Source organism: Hemicordylus capensis, chromosome 4 (genome assembly GCF_027244095.1).
Source record: "Hemicordylus capensis ecotype Gifberg chromosome 4, rHemCap1.1.pri, whole genome shotgun sequence".
In the NCBI taxonomy this organism is placed as follows: Eukaryota; Metazoa; Chordata; class Lepidosauria; order Squamata; family Cordylidae; genus Hemicordylus; species Hemicordylus capensis.
The window spans coordinates 87,199,730-87,220,750 of NC_069660.1; the positions used below are offsets into that span (position 1 = coordinate 87,199,730).

Here is a 21,021-nt window from a genome sequence, read left to right on the forward strand (position 1 = left end):
CTAATAGACCCCTCACCCCTGAGGAGGTGGGAAGGGATTGTGAGTCCAACCTTAACCAGATGGTGGTCCATCCATGACAATGGGGAAATCACAGGAGTCCCCACCCATGGAACACCTCCCGGATCAGAGTGAAAGACCAAATCAAGCACGTGACTAGCAATGTGCGTCGGTCCCAAGACCACTTGGGATAGGTCCAGAGTTGTCATAGTTTTTATTCAGGAAAAAAGATGGCTTCTGCAGATGCACAGGCGAAAGTGATGTTAGATGAATTTTAAAAAGTATGGGAGGTAAGTTTACCTTCATTCTTCCTCAGAAAGATTTACAGTAGAGAAGCTATGCTATATGCTGCTGGGAATTCATGCAAGAAGCATCTCCAACATGCTTCTGAAGACTAGTTACTCCAGAGACTAACTATTCCTATATTTCTCATTTTGCAACTACTTCAATTAAGTGAGAGAAACCTTGCAAAGATTAGTTATTTTTGTCATCTGACTGCTACTGATATCAATGGGTTATTCAGATGTGAACGCTATCATGGATCCTTCATCTCCTCAGTCAGCACCTGTGCACAGGTCCCCTCCCCAGTGACCTCACAGATTTAAGAGGAGGTGGTAGATGGAAACTGGCCACAGGCTTGCCAACACTAAACGGATTACATGTTCTTATCTGGAGGGAGAATCCTCTGAACAGAGTATGTGCTCCAGGAGGAAATGGAAGCAGCAAATAAGCTTGCATCAGTGGCAAAGTCTCCAAGCCAAAGCACATTTACTTAGAAGCAAGTCACTCTGAAGACAATGAGAATCACCTCCAAGGAAACAGGGCTAGAATTCACTGCTGGTATGTCACACAAAACTGAGCAACAGAAGTATCTCTGAGGAGAAAGGATGCACCATATAAGAACCAGGAATCTTTTCAGAGTTACCTTTTATACTACTGAGACCTATTTCCATCTTCCCTCCCAAGACTGGATGGGAAGCAACTTTTCGATCTGCCCTGCATCCATGCCTATAAATAGATGGAAGGCATTCAGGAAGGGAGAGGAGACAGCCCTGTGAAGGGAAGACCTTGCGGTTATGGGGCTGAAAATAAGCCTCAAGCAATGAAGTTGGGAAAGTGGAAGATATTCCTACCCTCCTGTGACACGCCCCCCACCCGCGCGCGTTAGTAAGGGCAGGCTGAGTAGTCGGCATTGATTTGCAGCAACATAAAATGGAGTGAGTTAAGGATAAAGCGATTGCTAGCAGGTTGCCAGAACATTAAAAAAAAAAAGAGGTGGTGGTGATGATGCAAAATGGATCATAGAGTCTTGGGGGGGGGAAGGGTGGTGGGTAAGCCGATCCATAACAGATCTCTCTCACACACGTTTTTACACCGTATGCAGCTCCAAATGAAGATGGATCTACTTACTGCCTTTCAAGGGGGCTGAGAGGGGAGCCTTGTCCATGGCCGGGCGCAGCTCAGTGTGCTCCAGCAGCCGCGCGTGTTCAACAGCAGCAGTGGGGAACCTCGGTCCCTTTCCCCCCCACACTCTGACCACTAACAGGCGTTTTCTTGGCGAGGCTGGAAACTGACGTGCCTCTCTGCTTCCGGCGCGGGATATACAGCTAGACGCCCGCTCTTAAAGGAGACGACTCCGGCAAGGCGTCTAGCCAGGTCGCCAGAAGAGGTGAAGGGGCGGAGCGCAGAAAGGGGCGAGGCCTCTGTTTTGCAGCGCAGAGCTGTCAGGCAGGGGTGCTGCAGTTTGTGCGATTGGCTGCTGTGCCGCGTATTAAAAATGTAGCCCCGCCCCTGGACGGAGTGGAACAGACTAGGCTGTCTGCTTGTTGGGAAGGCAGAGCAGCTCCTCCAGCCTTGGCTGTAGCCGCAGGGTGGAACTGCCAGCCGGCCGAAGCACGTGCAAGTTATTCCTGTGCTGCCCTGGGGTTTATGAGCGGCTGTAGACGCGCAACGAATAGTCGGCCGAAGACTGGCGAAAAGAAAAGGAGTCCCGGCACAGAGTCAGGGCTGCTTTCTGTATGACGGTTTTCCATCACAGATGCCGCTTTTGCAGAGGAAAACGTTTGTGCAATGCATACACGGTGTGCACCACCCTCACATGTACATAGTTTGTTCACATGCGACCAGTTGCTGCGTCTAGAGTTGTCTAGGGGTTCGGGTGGCGGAGTGTAACGGGCAGATTTCCTGGGAACTTCCCCCTGCGTCCAAATTCCACAGAACAATACACATTGGCTGAAGAATGAAGTCTATGTGACTTCGAAATCTTGCATTTTAAAACAGTTGGGCCAGATAAAAGAATAGCCTTATTTGTTCTGTGTGAGGAATTCGATATGTGGTGAGGGGGTGGGAGTCAAACAACAATTTATTTAAAAATTAAGGATTTTTTTTTAAAAAAAAATTGGTTACAAACATTCCTTCCCACTGACATAAAGGCTACCCACCCACAGAGCTTTTACAGGTTAGAATCAAGAATCTGATGGGAATGGAAGATGACTGGAAGCCACTTCAGTGACAGTCCTATTCAGACATTATGTTGTACCTGCTGTGTTCAGATGTACATGTACATGTTTCTGTACCTACATTCATTTTAAAAGTGAACCTAGGTACAGGCCCCTTCAGGATACAGATAGGAGGAAGTGTACTGTTGTATCAGTGTTCAACATAACATGTGAATAACTACCTATGTACAGAATGGTACATGGTACACTCTTTATATAAGTGTTGAACATAGCATGTAAATAGGGCTTTAGTTGCTGCTTAAAAGCAAATTGTGTGGAAGGGATTATTTTAACCTCTGGCTTTAGGAGGAAACATCACCCCTCCACAACTCAGAAATTTGGGAAAGCAGAGGAAGCTAAGGAAAGAGCTTTGATTTATTGGTAGTGTTATTATTTGGCTCACTACCCCACCTTGTCTTGAAGACTGAGGGTGGACTCCTGCATGCATTCTACAGGATAGGGTGAGAATTGAGAAACACAGAAACAAAGTAGAAGAGGATCTAAACATTAAAAAAAGGGCAGCAGCCAGATTAAATTACTCCTGAATAATTGAAATTAAGTGGTCATGAGTAGAATAGATAACTCCTGAGTTCTACTGTTGGGTAACTTTGTCTGAATGCTGCTCAGTATCTAAAAATTACAAATTTGGATTGCATGAGAAACATAAAACCATTCTTTCTCTCTCCCTTTAGGTCCCACTAAAGCCAGGCAGTTGCCAAGTTGAGGGGCTGCTGCTAGGAATCATTTATGGCCATACCTCTGCGGTAGCTGAGCCAAGCACTTAGCTGGCTGCTATTTTGGGAGGGATGACGGATACCTGTATTGAAGCAGAGCAGACTCATTGAGCAACAAAGTTCTTGTTGTTGTTTTAAATGAAAGCTGCTAATCTGTTGGAGGAGGAAGACTATGAGTGCTCAAGTTACACCTAGCATATGAACTGAATTTTTTAGAACTGATATGAAAATTTGCACAATTGTAAAAGTCTGATTTCCCCCCCACATTTCATCAGATTTTGATTCAAAGCATAATTCTGAAATTCAACATTCAAATGTTGGAGTTGAAATTTGGCATCAAAATTCATCTCTTTTGATTTGTAATTTACAGTTACCAAGTTCTGTTGCAAGATGCCTATGGCAAATGGTCATCTATTGACTGCTACTGCATGCCAGTTTTTCTGTCAAATGTTCACTGCTGCAATGCCAGCACATGTCAAATACTAAGCAATTGGCTATTGTTAAATACTGACTGCTGCATGTCAGAGATTGTGAGATGTTGACTGCTGTTACAAAATCTTCAGAAATCAATGTTGGTCCTGAATATGCAATTTCAGCTGAATATTCAACAAGTATTTCCACCTCTAGAGTTTAAAAGAAAGAGAGAAAGAATATATTCATTGGACACACTGGGGCCCTCTACACTATCATGCTCATAGCTGGGATTTGCGCAGAGCAATGAGAGGCAGACTGCATGGTACTGACTACTTGACCTCCAGTGTTAGGAATGCAACTCTTCAGCAGCAATTTATACAACGTTTTCAATACAATGCATCTCTATGGGTCATTGTTCAATATTTATTTATTGCATTTTTCAGATTTTGAGACCACCAATTTCAAGACCTTGGGAACAAGATGAAAAAGCAGTGATAGAGGCAAGATCTGCATCAAGGTAGAACTATAAAAAAGTAGGAATGGGGATGCAAAAAAGAAAATATGAATAATCCCCTGCCAGATTTCTCCCTTTCCCCAGGGCAATGTGGATGCCCAACTTAATCTAACCCCTTGGCAACGCCTCCAGTCCAAATATACCATCACCCCACCTTTATTTATCCTCCCTAAGTCCCTATTTCCAATGAGGCTGAATGCAGAAATATTTCTCTTTTGTCTCTTGCTAGACTTAACATCCTTATTCCAGAACCCACATGGACAATCCTTCTGGCATAGGCTTTTGGTTGCTGCCTGCAGGTTGCTACTATAGAAAGGAGCAATGGTTTACATATCTGCTGGCTGGAACTGTATGTTCAATAGCAAATAGTCAATATGATATATATACTAAGACGTAGTGGATTAAAGCCTTTGTCTCAGAGCAAGCTCACATGAGGGAAAGAAAATATTGAATCATCCCTGCCAAGCTGCCTGGCTAGGCTTCTCCTAAAACTATTCTGTAATTATTGGTAGGTTCAAAATACTGCCACCAAGCACCCTAAAATTTGCTGAGAACTGGACCCGTGGATTGGGTGCTGTAATCCGAGGTCCCTCCGGCACTGGGTATTGGGCAAATACAAAAAAACCTTTCCACATGTAACCTTACATGGAATGAGAAAACTGATAGCTGCTGAATGTCTGAGGATATGTTTGCCCGAGATAAAATCCCCCTTCACCCCCACTCTTTTCCTGAGTTAAAAACCAACTCAGAGAGGCTTGTAAAAAAGAAAATAACAACAACAAAAAAGCATCCCAGTTTTATTTAATTACTACAGACTGCTTCCGTCTGAGACTTCTAGCTTTTAGATACAGTTAAGAATACTTAGTAAGATTACAAAAATAGGTTGTCTTAATGCACGCTTAAATGTTTATAGTCTTTTGCAGCCTAGGTAGGATGGGCGTAGGCTAGTGTTTCTTATTTTAATTATGTTACAGGTAAACAAAAATAAAACAGTATCAGGGATATGCAAAAGCACACACACCAAAGAAATATGAGTTTCTAACACAAAGTCTGACTAAACAAACGTTCCCCTAAATTAATTTTTCCAAAGCCAAAGCCCAGACTTCCTTTCCTTGGACTCACCAAACTCCAGATGAGAATTCAAGCTTCCGGCCCTCCTATCTTTCAAGGATCTGCAGAGTCATTCTCCTGCAGCTAGCCTCCATGGCCACATGTCCTGCTGAGCACCTCCAGCATAGCTTCTTCTCTAACAAAGACTGCCCTTCTTATTCCCAGAATCCCCTGCAACCGCTCTCTAGGTCCCATCCACCTCCTGGTGTACTGATTGGCTGCCCTGGAGTTCACCAGTGTGTCAGTCAAGACAAGGGTTCACTCCCTGTTATCTCTTTAGAAGGAGGGATGGCTGATCACTCCATAAACCTCTATACTAAGCCATTGAGAAATATAAAATGTTCACTTGCCAACAAGAAACAGGTTATCTGAGAAAATGAGGGACAAATCTGCATTTCTACAGTGGACCAAAATACATGCTTTGCAAAGCAGTCAAAGATTTACCTAGTCTAACATTCTTTTGCCAACAGCAGTCCATCAGATGCCTTGGGCTCACTTTTCTCTCTAAGGCGTGAGCACATGTGCACGCTCACAAGTTTTTCGATGTTCACTCAGTTAATTTTAGACCCCGCTCAAGTTGAATTAGAAAGGCCCCACTCTGAATGCATGTGCGCATACAGTGCCTTGATGCTGCCGCCCAGAACAAAACTCATTCCACACAGAGATGAAAAAAAATAGAGGGACCACTGCTTGGGTGGCCCAAGTTGGGCAGTGCAGAGGTAGGGTATGGAAGATGATGGCTATTCCCTGTCCCCAGAAATCAATATATTCCAAGGTATACCTCCTCTGCACATGGAGGTTCCATTTAGCTATTTATTTTATTTATTTTATTTTTTGTTAAATTTATATACCGCCTTTCATTAAAGCAATCCCAAGACGGTTATGGCTGATAACCATTGATAGATTTGGTTTTTATGAATTTGTCTAATCCTTTTTTAAAAAGCTATCAAAGCTAATGGCCCTCACCATATAGGAACATAGGAAGCTGCCATATACTGAATCAGACCATTGGTCTAACTAGCTAAGTATTGTCTTCACAGACTGGCAGCAGTTTCTCCAAGGTTGCTGGCAGGAATCTCTCTCAGCCCTATCTTGGAGATGCTGCCAGGGAGGGAACTTGGAACCTTCTGCTCTTCCCAGAGAGGCTCTATCCCCTAAGGGGAATATTTTTCAGTGCTCAGACTTCTAGTCTCCCATTCATATGCAAACAGGATGGACCCTGCTTAGCTAAGGGGGCAAGTCATGCTTACTACCACAAGACCAGCTCTCCTCTCCATATTTTGCTATGGTTACATCTGTATGTTAACTATGGTATGGATTGTGTAAAGAAATACTTTGTTTTGTTTGTCCAGAACCAATAAATCCCAATGGCATACACACACACACACACCGCCAATTATAGTATTACTCTTTATTACACTGAAAGTTTCTAAGTGCTGTACAGAATTAAGGAACAAAACAAAAGTCCAACCAGTCCCTGCCTTTAGGCTTACAGTCTAGGAAGACCCTTTAGAGAGGAAGGGAAAGTAAAATAAAAGGGAAGTCAATTGAGATAAGCTGCAGTGAAGAGATGTATTTTAATGAGGTGCTTGAAACAGAGAAAGTGTCAGGTGGGAAGGAATCAGAGTGATAGGAAGCTGCATGTAGGCAAGGGATGCAGGCAAGGAACAGAGGGGGCAGGCTTAGGCTCTGTTTGAGAATATTGGTGCCTAGAGAGCAAAGAGGCCAGGGAGGAGCATACTCGGAAGGGGAGAAGCTATAACCTTGTCTTTTCACTATGTCCTAAATGCTGCTACTCGTCTGATGTTCTCTGCTCTTCATGTTTACCATGTAACTTATTTGTACCATGCTGTTTGCTAGCTTTCTCTCACTATTTGTCTTTACTTTATGCTTCTTGTATATTTAAGGGGAACAAGCTGAACTATATGAATGTACAAGAAGCTTAAAGTGAAGACCAGAAGTGAGAGGAAGTAGGCAAGGGGAGCAATACAGAGGCTTAAGAGGAGACAGATTGCAAACATCTGCATTGGACTACAATTGTGTCTTACAAAGATAATGTGCTCTATTAGATTATTTTTTTAAAAAGGGGTATTATTTTTATTAGAACAAATTAAAATATAAAATACTGAGCAAGATTACAAATTACAACTCTTCTTCAGGTTGGATGTTTCTTCAGGCTGGATGTTAAGCAAACAAAGGGTGTGTGTATGAAAAAACAAAGGTGGGCATGACAGAAAAGCCCCAAGGGCTGCAATTTGTAACACTCTTAAGATGTAATCCTGGGCATTTCCAGACAGCAATTTATTCTAACATGAACACAAATTGCAATGAGAGATTTTCCAGGGAATCCAGAGGATGTCAAAGAATGTTGTACTGTTTGCTAGTGTTACATGCTGGCTGTTTGTTGACTATCCATGAACTGTGACTATCCATGAAAAAATACATTTTAAAAGATGTTAATGTATTTAAATGGATTTCAAATATTGCAGTATTCGAAAGGGATGGTCCTTTCATAGATTGTCAGCAAATGGCGAGCAGATGGCACTAAGAAATAGCATGTTCTTTGATGTCATTTGGATACCATGCTAAAATCTCTCATTGCAGCTTAAGTGCATATTAGAATAAATTGCCATCCAGAAATGTCCCATTTTAGTATTAAGAATGAGGAGGATGTCTAATGAAGATTGCATCACTGAGCCACCAGGTGGCAGCATAATGGCATGGATGGAAGTAGAAATCCCACCACCCTAAGAAAAATGTTAATCATAAGCAAAGACAATGTTTGCTTATCTAATGTAGTCTTATTAGGTTTTTATTCTGGTGCCTTAAGGGTTGCCTACATGACATGTGTGTGGATCGAATGTTTTTGTGTAAGATATGTGTATGTGTGTGCATTTTCTTTCACCCCAAGATATCAAAGAAGAATACAGTTTTAGGTAGGAAATGGCTACACATGGAATGGACTCATACCAATGAGTTAAGGAACTTTCTGCTGTGGGGAGACAGTGTTGGTACTGCTTATCACTCAGAATTACTTGCATGCCATATTTAGGAGGAGAAGGAAAATTTCTTCCAGGTCAGATTTGCTGCTAACTCCAGTGGTGGTGGTAATGAGACATTTCTCTGTTGCATAATTTCTATGGAAGAATACATTTTCACTGAGAGATACCTGACAATAAGGCACACCTTCACCCCTTGTATGACCTGAACTTCAGGTACTCAAATTATGGCCAAAAGATTGTGTTACTGGTTCAGAAGTTCACTGACATGGAATTCACTCCAAGGTTTTGATGTCAGCATCTATTATATTAATTCTCCTGGGTGTGCCTTGGAATGTGCGTCCCAGAGCCCAGCTGATTGGCTGGGCAGCGGATACGCCTGATTGGATGAGGCACACCTAGGAGGATTGGTTGCCGCGGCGGCGGGCATGGCCGCGGAGGCCAGAGGCAAGGCCCAGGAGGGGGGGAAAGAAAGTCGGGGGGGGGGGGGAGAAGTGGCAGTGGGGAGGAGAGGTGGCTAGGCCTAGAAGCAGAGACTGGGGCAGAAGTGGGAGGAGAGGTGACCGCCGGCCCCAAAGAGCGCACAGATGCTCTGTGCAGAGTCGGCTAGTTCAAACTAAATTCTGTATTGACCACTATATGGGGTAGATACAAACTTATGGCTCTGATGTTATTAATTTTTAGTTAGGTATATTAAAAAAGCCATATTGACTCCAAAATTTCTACTTTCTATTGCCCTCATCTTGCTTCCTGTGAGTAAATGCTATAAGAGCTCTGAAAATGCAGATTTTCAACACGAAGCAAACTGGTTATTCCCTGAGGGTAATGAACAGTTTCTCTTCACCTTTAAATATTCCTTAGTACCAGTCCATTGTACTGGTAGTTGGCAGATACTTTCCACTGGCAAGCCTGTTTTCCTTTCAACATTTCTGGTTTCAAACTGAAAACACATGTGCCAAAGATACCTGGAAGTTATTGTTTAAAATTTGGGGCCATGACTGGTTCTTTAAAATACACCTGTCATTAATGTGACATACTGGCCAACTTCACTTATCATATTGAATTGGCAGCTTAGCCGGAGTGTGCAGGGATCCCAACACACAGGTGTTTTTCCGGTGTGAAAGCACTGGCCACCACCCACTTCCAGTCTCAAATCAATCTCAGGGGGCAACTGAACTCTAAACTATGCATGGGAGCCTGACGTTCGGTGTTGGGAAGGACATGCTGCCATTGGGCATGACATCTGAGCTCACCGATGTTGGCATATTCCACCCTACTTGTGGGTCCAAACCCAACATCTGTAACCTAGATTTGATGTAGGTTACAGATTTTGGGTTTGGAATTGCAAGTAGTAGAATCTGCTAACATCAGTGGGTTCGGACGATATACTCAGTGTTGGTATGTCCTTCCCCAGCCTAGAAGTCAGGCTCTCATGTGTGCTCTGGAGTTCAGTCGTGTTCTCTGTGATGTGTGAAGCCACGTACTGAGATTGGTCTCAGAGACTGAGACTTTTTTCTTACACTTCTTAATCAGCTTTTGATATAAGGAGAAACTACAAGGTTTCCATTCAGACAATGCTTTTTGTTTGCCACCAAGAAAGTCCTGTGTAGCTCAGATACTTTGTCTATGAAGTGTAGGGAGCTTGGCCACAGCCGGAGGACAGTGTCCTCCAGCAGCTGCCCCACCCCCTAGGTTCTACCATTGCGCATGCCCCAAGCCATGCCCCCTGCACCTGACATCAGGCGTAATGGGGTGGGGCCAGTGCCGGGATTGGGGCCCATCAGCCCTGGCAGAGCTTCCCTTTCCCCAGTCAGCGGTTTGTGGAATCGCTGACTGGGAACTCCTTTCCCTGCCTTCTCAGGGAGGCAGGGAAAGGATTTCTCAGTCTGCGATTCCATAAATAGCTAACTGGGGAAGGGAAGCTCTGCCAGGGGTGACAGCCCAGTTCTCAGCATTGCCCCCACCCCCATGCAACTGACATGAGACTCAGGGGCAGGGCCAAAATCGGGGAGAGGGTCCATTCGGACTGCTCCCATCCCTCCCCTGACAGCGTTTCATTGCTTTTCCACTCAGCACAGCCAGCGTTTTATTGAATCACAGGCTGGAGAGGAGAGGGGTGTGCCTCGCACTCCCAGCTGGTGAGCGCTTCATTCACCAGCTGGGTGCGGGAAGGGCAAAGAGGCACCCTGTCTGAGGGCGTGCCTTGGCAGATCCCCTAGACCCTGGTGGCTGGGGGGACAATCGTTCCCCCCATTGCTCTATGGTCCCTATGCCCCTGTGACCAAGCAGTTTTTTTAAAAAAGAGAAAATCAAAGATACATGGAATGAATGGAAAAGTTCAATTGTACATAAATAAAGTTTGCCAAAATGAAATTACTCAGGGGCAGTCCTGGTGCATATGTGTGAGAATCACATTGGAATGGTTACAGGAAGAAATCAGTGCTATAATTATTTTAGTGGGATAAACCACTGTGCTACTATTTGTGTGAGGTTACTTGTTGACTTTGAAATGCAGCCCCAGAGAGCAATTGAACCGAACAATTGAACCGAACAATTGAACCGAATGTGGATATAATGTAAGGCCACTGCTCAACATTTTCACCTTTAAGCCAGGTCACTGAAGATCTGCTTCACTACTTATTTGTTACATAGCCCATGTAAGAGGAGTGGCAGAGGCTTCCTTCCAAAGCATAGGGTTAGAATTATCTCATCCAGCATCCAGGCAGAATCTGGGTACAGAAAGGGCGACTAGCTGTCCCGACACCTTGAATAGTTCCTTTTAATAGAAAAGGGAATTTCAGCAGGTGTAGCATGCAAGGGTGAGAAAAGCAGCACACAAAATGTCCTCTTCTGCACCACTGGTAAAAATACAGTTGCCCTGTCCCCCTTTGTATATGGCTGTTGTAAGGACAAGACCATATCTGCGTTATATTTTAACATATCTGTGTTATATTTTAACATGGTCAGATGCAGAGGAGGACAGATTTCTTGTATCTTTAATAGTGTTATAGGAGAAATAAACATTGACAAGTGCAGCTTGTCAGGCAAAGGTGGGAAAAGCTGCACGTACTGAAATTCCCCCTTCTTCACAACTATTAAAAGAACCGGAACCCTGTCCTCCTTTACATCTATGGCCCTGTTCTGCCCCCTCCCCTCCCCTGGCCCATTGCCGGTCTCTGATAAGCATGGGTGGGCTGGAGTCTCACTGGGCTGTCTGAAGCAGATTAATTAAATGGCTGGCTAGCTCCCGCATGCTGCCTTGCAGTTGATGACTACACTATTCAGGCTGATTTCATGGTGGAGCCGGAATGGAAACTCTGCTGCTCTGTTATGCTTGTGCTAATTACTAGCTATTTAGATTCATATAAGTGTCAAATAAAAAGTGGACAGAAAGGAGCTCACAGGATCAAAAAGTATGAACAGGCTCATGCGGTCAAGCAAATGATAATTTTCACTCCATGTCCTTTCTTCACAGTGGGGATGTGTAAAACTCACACTTCTAGGGAAGTTAACTAACTGCCAGTTTCTACCTGAGAGAGAGAGAGAGAGAGAGAGAGAGAGAGAGGTGTATATATATATACACATATAATTTTAAAAAGCTTTTTATTACACCTTTTCTCCAAAACGGCTCACACACAGACACATTAAAACAATCCATAAAACCATTATGGAAGGAACTAGGAAAGGGCATGTGTCTACTGGGGTGCAAAGTTATTTGGTTGCCATCTGGCCTGTTTTAAAGCAGCCTAATTTGTTGTCACCTGGCTGTTGATTTTTTCCTTTTTCTAGCTCAGCCTGCATTTTAATGCCTGCAAATATATATATTTATGTCTCCTAGGCGCACCTGCCGCTAATCCCATGTGTGGCAGCTCTCGCAAGAGTTCGCAAAGAGCTGCCGATTAGGGATGGGGAGAAAATAGGGATGCCGGCCGCCAGTGGGCAGCTGGCTGGCAGAAGCAAGTGGCAGGCCGCCCGGCCGGTGGGAGCAGGCGACAGTGGGCTGGCCCAGCTGCCAGGAATTGGCTGGCTGGTGGGCTGGCAGGCGGGAGAAGGTGGCGGGACGGTTTTCCGACTGGCCTGCCAGCCAGAAACTGCAGGTGTGTGTGTGTGGGGGGGGGGGAGAAGCGGTCTGCTCCCGTCAGCGTGTGGCTGGCCACAGGGAGCAGCAGAAGGAGGTGGGCTGGCCCGGACCGGCCACCAGGAATTGGTGGGCAGGTGGGAGGAGGTTGTTGGCTGGCTTTCCAGCCTGCCCGCCAACCAGCCAAAAACCAGGGGTTGGCGGGGGGAGAAGCTGGGCGTGTGGGTGGGGGGAGAAGTGGGCCGGCCAGGCAGTGGAGGCGTAGATGCTTTGTGCCCAAGCCAGCTAGTTTTTAAATAAATGTTCACATGGGCTTTTCTTCCAGTGTGGGAAGTAAGAGTTAACAGGTGTTGGGAGAGGACGTATCCGCCTCTGGTGATAGGATGGGAGAAAGGACATCCATTGCTGCTTGGAAATCTTCCCACAGGAAGTGCATCAATGGAACTTTGCAGCCATGTCCTAGCACTGCAGTGCTTGCTGTGTGCCAGCTTGCTTCTCAGCGCATGAAGCCACAGAGTGCAGTCAACAGAAACAGATCCATTGTGGAAAGCTGCCATCTTTATGCAATATATATATTCTTCCTGTGTCAAGGCTGAGAAGGAGTGCTCTCCTCCTCCCTCCATGTGGGAGCTCAGTCTTACTATTTAACCTGTCAAGAAGTTGTCTTAGTAAAAATGCTTCAAATGTCTTCCATCTCTCTCTCTCTCCTCATTCACTGTTGTCAGCTACGACTTGGCTAAACAGTGTTGGCTAACCATTATTTCCTCCCTTGACAGCTGAGAGCGGTTTCTCCCACCCAGGTGGCATGGGGGCCAGATGTATGCTTCCTGCTGATGAATGCTGGGCACTCCACTCCAGCAATTGCTACTGCTGGCCAAACACCCATGGACCGGTTTGTTTTTCAGAATTGAGGCCTGACCACATAGAGCAGAACAGTCACAGCACACCGAGTGCTGCTAGCGTAGGGAAAGGCCTTGCTTCAGTCACTACACACTCTCCCCCAGTATGGGGCAGGGTGGCTAGGACTGGAGCCTGCAAGGGCACCACTACATGGGCACTCTGGTAGCACCACTCCCAGTTCATTCGCTCACAAACACCAACCAGGCTGTCAGGTTCAGAGACCATGTGTTGCTGCCACTAATCACTCTCTGCATCTTTCTTGGCTCTCTGCAGACATCACTGTCCCTGAACATCTATGGGCTGCTGAATGTGCCTTTTAAATCCCTTGCAGACATGGTTCTACTGCCATCACACAGAGTTTGGCCCAAAGACTGTGGATTCGAATGGCTTTGCTAGAGAGTACTCTTCCTAAAAACCATGTCTTTGTCTTGTCCTTAAAGCTGGTCTTTTGGACAGCTATTCTCCTGATGAAGAGCTTCTGCTTGAAACATTGTGATTTCTCCCCCCTTCCAAAAAAAATTGGCTGACATGGCTAGCATGACAAGAGAAATTAGGTGCTCCAAAGAAGTTTGTGGAGTTGTGGAAAGCTGGAGTGCTTAATGATGTTATGCAGCCATTAGTGAAAGGCCTCTGAAATGCATACAAATTTGCACAATGCATTGTGCAACCGATTGTGCAGCATGTTGTGCATTGTGTTTGACTACATTTTGTGCAGTGTGTTTTGCAGTGTTTTGTGCAACTGGTTGTGCAACATATCAACATTTGTCTGTTTGTTTAAAGTATTTATACCCAACCCCTCCAGTACGCTACTGCTTGGGGCGGCTCACAACATAATAAAAATATACAATGCAAAATAAGACTAATAAAATATCTGCTAGTGCATGAACTAGACTGGAACAGTCATTCCTTTCGGGAGTGGGGGGGCATAATGTCAGTGTCCTACCTATAGTCTGGGTGGAGGCTGCTGTTCTGCACCCTTTGGGATGTTTCCTCTTCCTTTGTTTATTTGTTCATACCCTGCACTAAATGCCTCAGTCCTTGGGCCTCCTGCCCTCTTCTGAAGTCTTTTAGGTTATTCCACATCCTCTGTATGTTTGTGCATACCCTAAATATCTCTGTGGGCTTCTTGCCATCTTTCACAGGGATTAATTTCTGAAGAGAGTGGTGCTGGAATTAACCCTTCCCGGAAACCGCTATCTTGACCAGGAAGCCCTGCTCCTGCGCAGGAAATGCATGCATGGTGCACAGGGAGAAATCTGTTCTTTCCAACAAAGAGAAATCTAAGGCTACACAGCAGGGTGGTGGGACAAATATATACAAGTAAAACCTTGTTTTTATGACGATGTGCTAATGGTGACAGATGAGCTCACACAATGAAGACCTTGCAGGTCATGCTTTCTGGAACTGGATTGAGCCTGGGGAGGCATCATCCTAGACTCTAGAGTCATACTTCTAGTTAGGATTGCTACCTTTGTTTCTAACAGGGCTCCTTTAACTGCATGACCAGCAGAGCTGTAGGAAGCTGAGTTTTCTCCATTACTGTATCATCCATACCTGCCAACACGTCCCTATTTTCCCATTCCGGTGAATGGAAAAATAGGGACATGTTGGCAGATATGATTATGTTGGTAAAAGCTACACCTGTTGATTTTCTCTGCCATGCACAGGGAGAATTCCCCCAGCATGCCATACACATGTATCTTGCCAGAAACAAAGGTGGCAGCTCTACTTCCAATTCCTTATGCACATAAAACGTAGTGCTGTAAGATGCCATTATTAAATGGTCTTTGCCACATTCTGCAAGACAGTCTATTGCCTGGACTTACTGATTGTCTGTTTGGGCACACTCTGCTTTTGGGTTCCATGCCCCTGTGCATCACACACAACCACTGCCAGCTCATTGCCTTTTGCCATCTGAGGCAACCTACTTGCCACCCCTACCCCCTCACTGGCCCCACCTCCTTCACCTCCACCTCATTGCCCCAGATGCTGCCCCCCCTTCTCTATGTTGCTGGCCTTGCCTTATGGGCTGCTTCATCACTGCTTGCTGTTTGGCAAGGCACCATGGGGTATGCATCCAACAGCAACAGCTTCACTGGCTGGCCGCTCTTCCTTGCTGCTGTACTGCTGCACCATGATTAGTGCTCCCTCTCCCCTCCCCACACGTTTCTCCTCCAGTACCAAGCCTGGCTGCTTTGTCTTCTCCTGAAATGGGGTGGGGCAGGTGCCCACACTTACCACCCTTTAGTGCACTTGCCTCCTGAGGACTTCGCTTCACATGGCCCCATGACAGAGCCCCCCCTCACCCACCTGGCACACACAGCTCACTCTGTTGGAATAAACAAGCCAGATGTCAGGATTTGCCTTGAGTGGTTCAGGAGTTGTACATTGTGCAACCCTAATGAAAGTAAATGGGCTGGAGATTATTACTGGTATAATGGATGTGTGTGTGTGTGTGTGTGTGTGTGTGTGTGTGTGTGTGTGTGTTTCCTGTTCCTCTCAGTTGAACAGAACTTAATGCTATATACTACCCCTACTGAAAGAGGCAAAAGAATCACACATTTGAGGATACTAATAGTTCTTTTTTGCAAATTCTGCCAGAAGTTCATTGTTTAACGTTTGAAATGGATCCTCTTGACCCATCATAAATAGTGATGATTGAATTCTCCTCAAATTAAATAAACAAATTCATACAGGCAGGATTGCAGTGTGCAACAAATCAGCATCCAAAGTTGACATGAGTCTGATCAGTTTGATGGGTGGGGGGGGGGGACCTTAAAAGCTAGAGCTTTGGCTTGACACTTGACATTTAATGGTATACGGGCTTGGGGCCAGGCAGGCCTCCTGGGGGAGGGCTTTCCACAAAGTTGGTGCCACCTCTGAGGAGGCCTTGCTCCTAACAAACGGAAATCCATCAAACTTCATTTTGCAGAGGAACATGAAACTGAACTTTGGGAACAGAACATAATTGAGAGCAGGCACTCACTGATGATGCGATATACATTTTCATGACCACATTTCCCCTGGGCATTGCACAATTTCACTTGCCTTGAACCCACACTAGCCATGATGGAGAACTGCCTGGAAATTCAATTCCCCACACAACTCCAAACAAACATATCCTGTAACAAGAGAATTGTAGTTTTTATTTGGATGGGAGACAACAAACACATAATAAAATTGCAAGAAAAATGTAAGGAAATTGATCAAATAGAGGAAATATGAAGGGTTTTTTTGTTGAGTTTCTGGCTGTAGAGTTCACAGCAATCAGTAAGATTTTCACTGCAAGTAATGCAGGGGTTCTCATTCCAGGGGTCCCTGGATGTTGTTGGACTACATCTCCCATCATCCCCAGAAATTTCACAGCAGTACTCAAGAATTTCATCGAGCTGGCTTTAGTGCTTGCTCTGCTGAACGCTGAATACACAGAATCATAACATTCTAAGCTGGGAAATCCGGCTTGATGAAAATCCAGCTTGATGTCTGGGCGAAATCATGATGTCCAGTTCCCAATACAGTGACGATTTCAAGCTGACCAAATTTTCATACCAAATCAGGTAATGATGTATTCTGGTGTCATCACTAGCCTTAAATGGACTTTTCATCACCAGAATCTAAGCATACAATATAGTATACAATAGTTAGTCCTGAGAGATGATACAGAGCTTAATAGTTCTATGGCCAACAGATGCTCTAGAGGCCATTTCCATTATTGGAAACAATCTCTGTGACCCGGAAGAACTTCATTCTTTGCCAGAAGTGCCAAGGCAGGGCTGATGCTAGGCCCTGAAGCAAGGCCCCTGCACTGGGTCCTCACCACACACACCCAGCTTGCTGCCTCCCCCAGCTTCCTAGGCAGTGGTGGATGGGTGGTTGCCGTGCCAGTTCCTTCAGCAGCAACTCCTGCCCCTCCCACTTGCCAATACACTTTCTTCCAAAGGCCCCTGTACCTTTCCAGAGGCCTTTGTGAGACAGTCCATTGACCAGTGGGAAGGATGGAGAAAGAGCTGCTGTGAAGCTCCCAACTGGTGCAGCTCCTCCTCCTCTTCCTATTAGTGTTGGTGTTTGTTCTTCTTCTTCTTCTTCTTCTTCTTCTTATTATTATTATTATTATTATTATTATTAATATCTAGTATTAAAATATTTATATATCATTTCTCAACAAAAAGTTTGCAAAAGTAGTTTATATGAAAAAAGGAAATTTGTGTCCTCGCCATAGGCCCATGGGAGTCTCCCTGAGGCCTGGGGGATGCTTCCATGGGCAGATAGGCTTGCCTGGTGTTGGTTTTAATCTGTCTCCAACTCACACCACTACAATGGAGTCATCTGGGTAGATGGGCAAGGGCGTTTGGGCCCATGCCCATCCATGGCCCATCCGTGAAGCCAGTCCTCTGTTGAGACAAATATTACATCATTGCCTTCCACAACATCCATGTTTGCTGCTGATGTCCTCTGGATTCAGTGGACAGTTTCATGCTGTTGATTGAGCCTATCTGCCTAGTACTATCTGAATCTAATTTTAGATGCAATAATTTCTCCAGCTGACATGGATAAAAACAATATGACCATGACACCTTCTGTCGCCCATCATTAATGCATATAAAACAGAAGGCAAAATCTGCAGAGACAAAGGATGATTAATCCTGCATATGCTATAGCAGGAATGGTCACCCAACGCTCTCCAGAAGTTGTTAGACTACAAATCTCATCACCCCCAGCTGTAATACATTGCAGCTGGGGATGATGGAAGTGGCTAAATAGGTTGGAGGTGAGGTTTACTCACCTCTTAGGAAAAGACAGTTACAAGTATTCTGTTGCCTTTAAAAGGCTATAAAGATGTGCTGAAAAAAATTGAGATGGAAGAGTACAACTGAAATACAAATTCGTTAAATTAGGGACATTTTCTCCATTTCTGTCTGTTGCATGGCAGCTCTTGTTACCTGTCAGAGGAAGAACCCATAGCCACCACTGCTGTAACAAAATCATTCAGTAATTGGGAGTAGGGATGTGCACGAAATGGATTTTGCATTTTGTTTTGAGCTCAAAACAAAACACAAATGGCTGAAACATTTTGTCAGAACAAAATGCATTGCAAATTGCAATTCAAAACTTGTATGCACTGCACTCTGTGAGTGCAGCTTGTTCTGGCCATAGGGAACAATGGGGAAACCCCAAACACCCCATTGTAGGATCTTATGGGGGTTTGGGGGAAAGCTTAAAAATTTATTTAAAATCACCTGCTTGCTTGTTTCTTTTGTGGTTTGAGTGGTAGGTAGCACCCATCATGCCCTATCACACAACCCACTTTGGTGTTCCTAGGAGCTACCTATGGGGACCAATGGGATGTTTTCAGTTTCCCCATTGTTCCCTATGGCTGGGACAAGCTGCACTCACAGAGTGCAAGTTTTGCATTGCAATTTGCAATGCATTTTGCAACCCTGTCTTGAAAACCACTGCAGAAGCACACTATAAAACGGAATATGTCTCTTCCAACTCATAATACACATTTCAAACACAGTTCAAAAATGGTCAAAAGGAATCATTGACCCAGAATCTACTGCCAGACCCAGTGCCTGAGCTGCAGTAACATCATTGGCACAAGTTGCTCTCCCCCTAAAGAATTATGACTCCTTATATTACTTCCTAGCATTGCAACAGCTGACACAGCAGCACCATTGGCAGCAAGCATACCCATAAACTCAACTAGAGCAATTTCAGCCAAATTTTGAATGAGTACAACTTGTAATGAATGCAGATTGCAGTGCAGACAAGAGCAATGAGTGAAGCACAAGTTAATCTCAAGGCCAGACAAGGAGCTCATCACAGCAATCACCAAGAAATATTATGCACACACAGAGTTGCCGCTGTTCATTTCTCACTACAACACCATCTCACAAACAAAACAAACCACAACTCAAGGAAGGACTGCCTTTGTTAATCTGAGAACCAGCAAAACCGCACAGCATATTATACTTGGTGCTGAGAAAAGAAAACCACAAACCTTCTTTCCTCCTCTCCTGATGTATCCTTAGTTCAAGAGAGGCTAAACCAAGAAGCAAGGAGATTGCAAGCCAATTGGAAGCCAGTGCCATAAAATCAATCAACAGGGAAAAAAGAGGCCTCCAAAATGGTGCGTGAAACATCAATATGTTTTTCAAAACGAGGTTGTTTTGTTCCAAGCTCAAAATAGGCCCTTTATTTAGAGAGTGTTTGCTTTTGAGCTCGAAACGCAAAACGTCTTGCACATCTCTAATTGGGAGAAAAGCCTGCCATATGATTATCTTACAGTTACAAAAAGGATATCAGAATCCCAGTGATATTAAAAGGCTTGTTCACATAACAGGTATTCTAAATCACTAGCACATTTTATAGCTTCTTTCCACAGAGTCTTATATCTTTAACATCTAAATGACATGCAGGAATTCAGCAAGTACAGCTGTTCCTAACATGGAGATGCAGCAATGGAGGAAGCATCATCTGTTGAATTTCTGCCTGCTGCACAACATGGTTAAGGGTACAAGGGTTCTGCCAGACACAAGTGATAATCTTGCTATTAGTCTTTAACTTTCATGTACAATCTAATGTTTAGATGAAGCATTAGAAGGTTAACAACAGCTAAGGAATGATTAACTGAAGTTGCCGGGAGCATAAGGAGGGCGTAGTAATACAGAACATATAAATGAATAATCTCAAAGTACATGCCAGCATGAGCAAGCCTATAGTGACTTGCCTAAGGTCATTCATAAACTCTGGAGCTGTGCAAGGATTTGAACCAAGACTTCCTCTCACTGTAGTCAAAAGGGCTCCCTCTTTGTGCACTTCCAGTACATGTTCCTTTAAAAAGCTTTCAACACATTCTATTAGCTAATATTTTCAAAATAATCTATCATAAAACCAGGTTATCTAGTAAAATTGGAATATGGAGAGGTGGTGCTGGTGAGATATATTCAAGAGATCACAATAATGGTCTTGAAGAGCTGGGACAGACAGGATGTTGAAAGGGCCCGAATGTACATTCAACAAACTCAAACTTAGGGCTTGAAGGAAATGGTTAGTTTTTCACCTACTTTCCAGTAGGTTTACGAGATCACCGGGCATTCCATGTGTGTCCATGTGTGAGTGTGTCCCTATCAACTTTGCAATGGCTGGATCAATATGAACCAAAATAGGTACAGTTGTAGGGACAAATAGAGACACCTCAGTGATGTAGTTTGTGACAATGTCATCCACCCCAATTCAAAATGGAGGATGTGTAAACATTTGAGGCACAAGTGGGCTAACTTGTGAACTGCCTCACCAATTTGAACTAAATTTGCTACAGTGGTAGAGACACATAGGGATGCTTCAATGGCATAGTTTGTGATGATGTCATCCTCTTCAATTCAAGATGGTGGTTGCATGAATGGTTGAGGCGCAAGAAGGCTAACTTGTGGACTGCCTAACCAATTTGAACCAAATTTGGAACAGTTGTAGTGAGTGACACTCAAGGACATCTCAGTGGTGTGGTTTGTGATGTCATCCATCCCAATTCAAGATGGCAGACGTGAACATTTGAGGCACATTTGGGCTAACTTGTGAACCACCTAACCAAATTTGAACCAAATTTGTTACAGGTGTAGGGAACATAAGGACACCTCAAGGGTATAGTTTGTAATGAAGTCATCCACTCTGATTCAAGATGGCAGACATGTGAATGTTTAAGGTGCAAGTGGGAAATGATTTGGACTAAATTTGGTACAGTTGTAGGGACACATAGGGAACCTCAAATGCATAGTTT

The 21,021-nt window shown here is 44.4% G+C and overlaps 1 protein-coding gene and 1 long non-coding RNA gene across 3 annotated transcripts in view; one reads left to right on the forward strand and one right to left on the reverse strand.

Annotated features, from left to right (window-relative positions):
• The window catches only part of POMGNT1 (protein O-linked mannose N-acetylglucosaminyltransferase 1 (beta 1,2-)), a 51,403-nt gene extending 49,788 nt beyond the window's left edge, over positions 1-1,615 (reverse strand). Inside the window, exon 1 of one of the 2 annotated variants that reach the window (XM_053244962.1) lies at positions 1,408-1,615. The gene's annotated coding sequence lies outside the window, so the exon portion shown is untranslated. The remainder of the gene's footprint in view (positions 1-1,407) is intronic. The other variant, XM_053244963.1, reaches the window with a different exon arrangement.
• LOC128322861 (uncharacterized) lies at positions 1,452-13,742 on the forward strand. Its single transcript, XR_008306034.1, has 3 exons — positions 1,452-2,078; positions 4,087-4,160; positions 12,772-13,742. It is a non-coding gene; the product is annotated as an uncharacterized LOC128322861 (long non-coding RNA).
• The last annotated feature ends 7,279 nt before the right edge of the window (positions 13,743-21,021 follow it).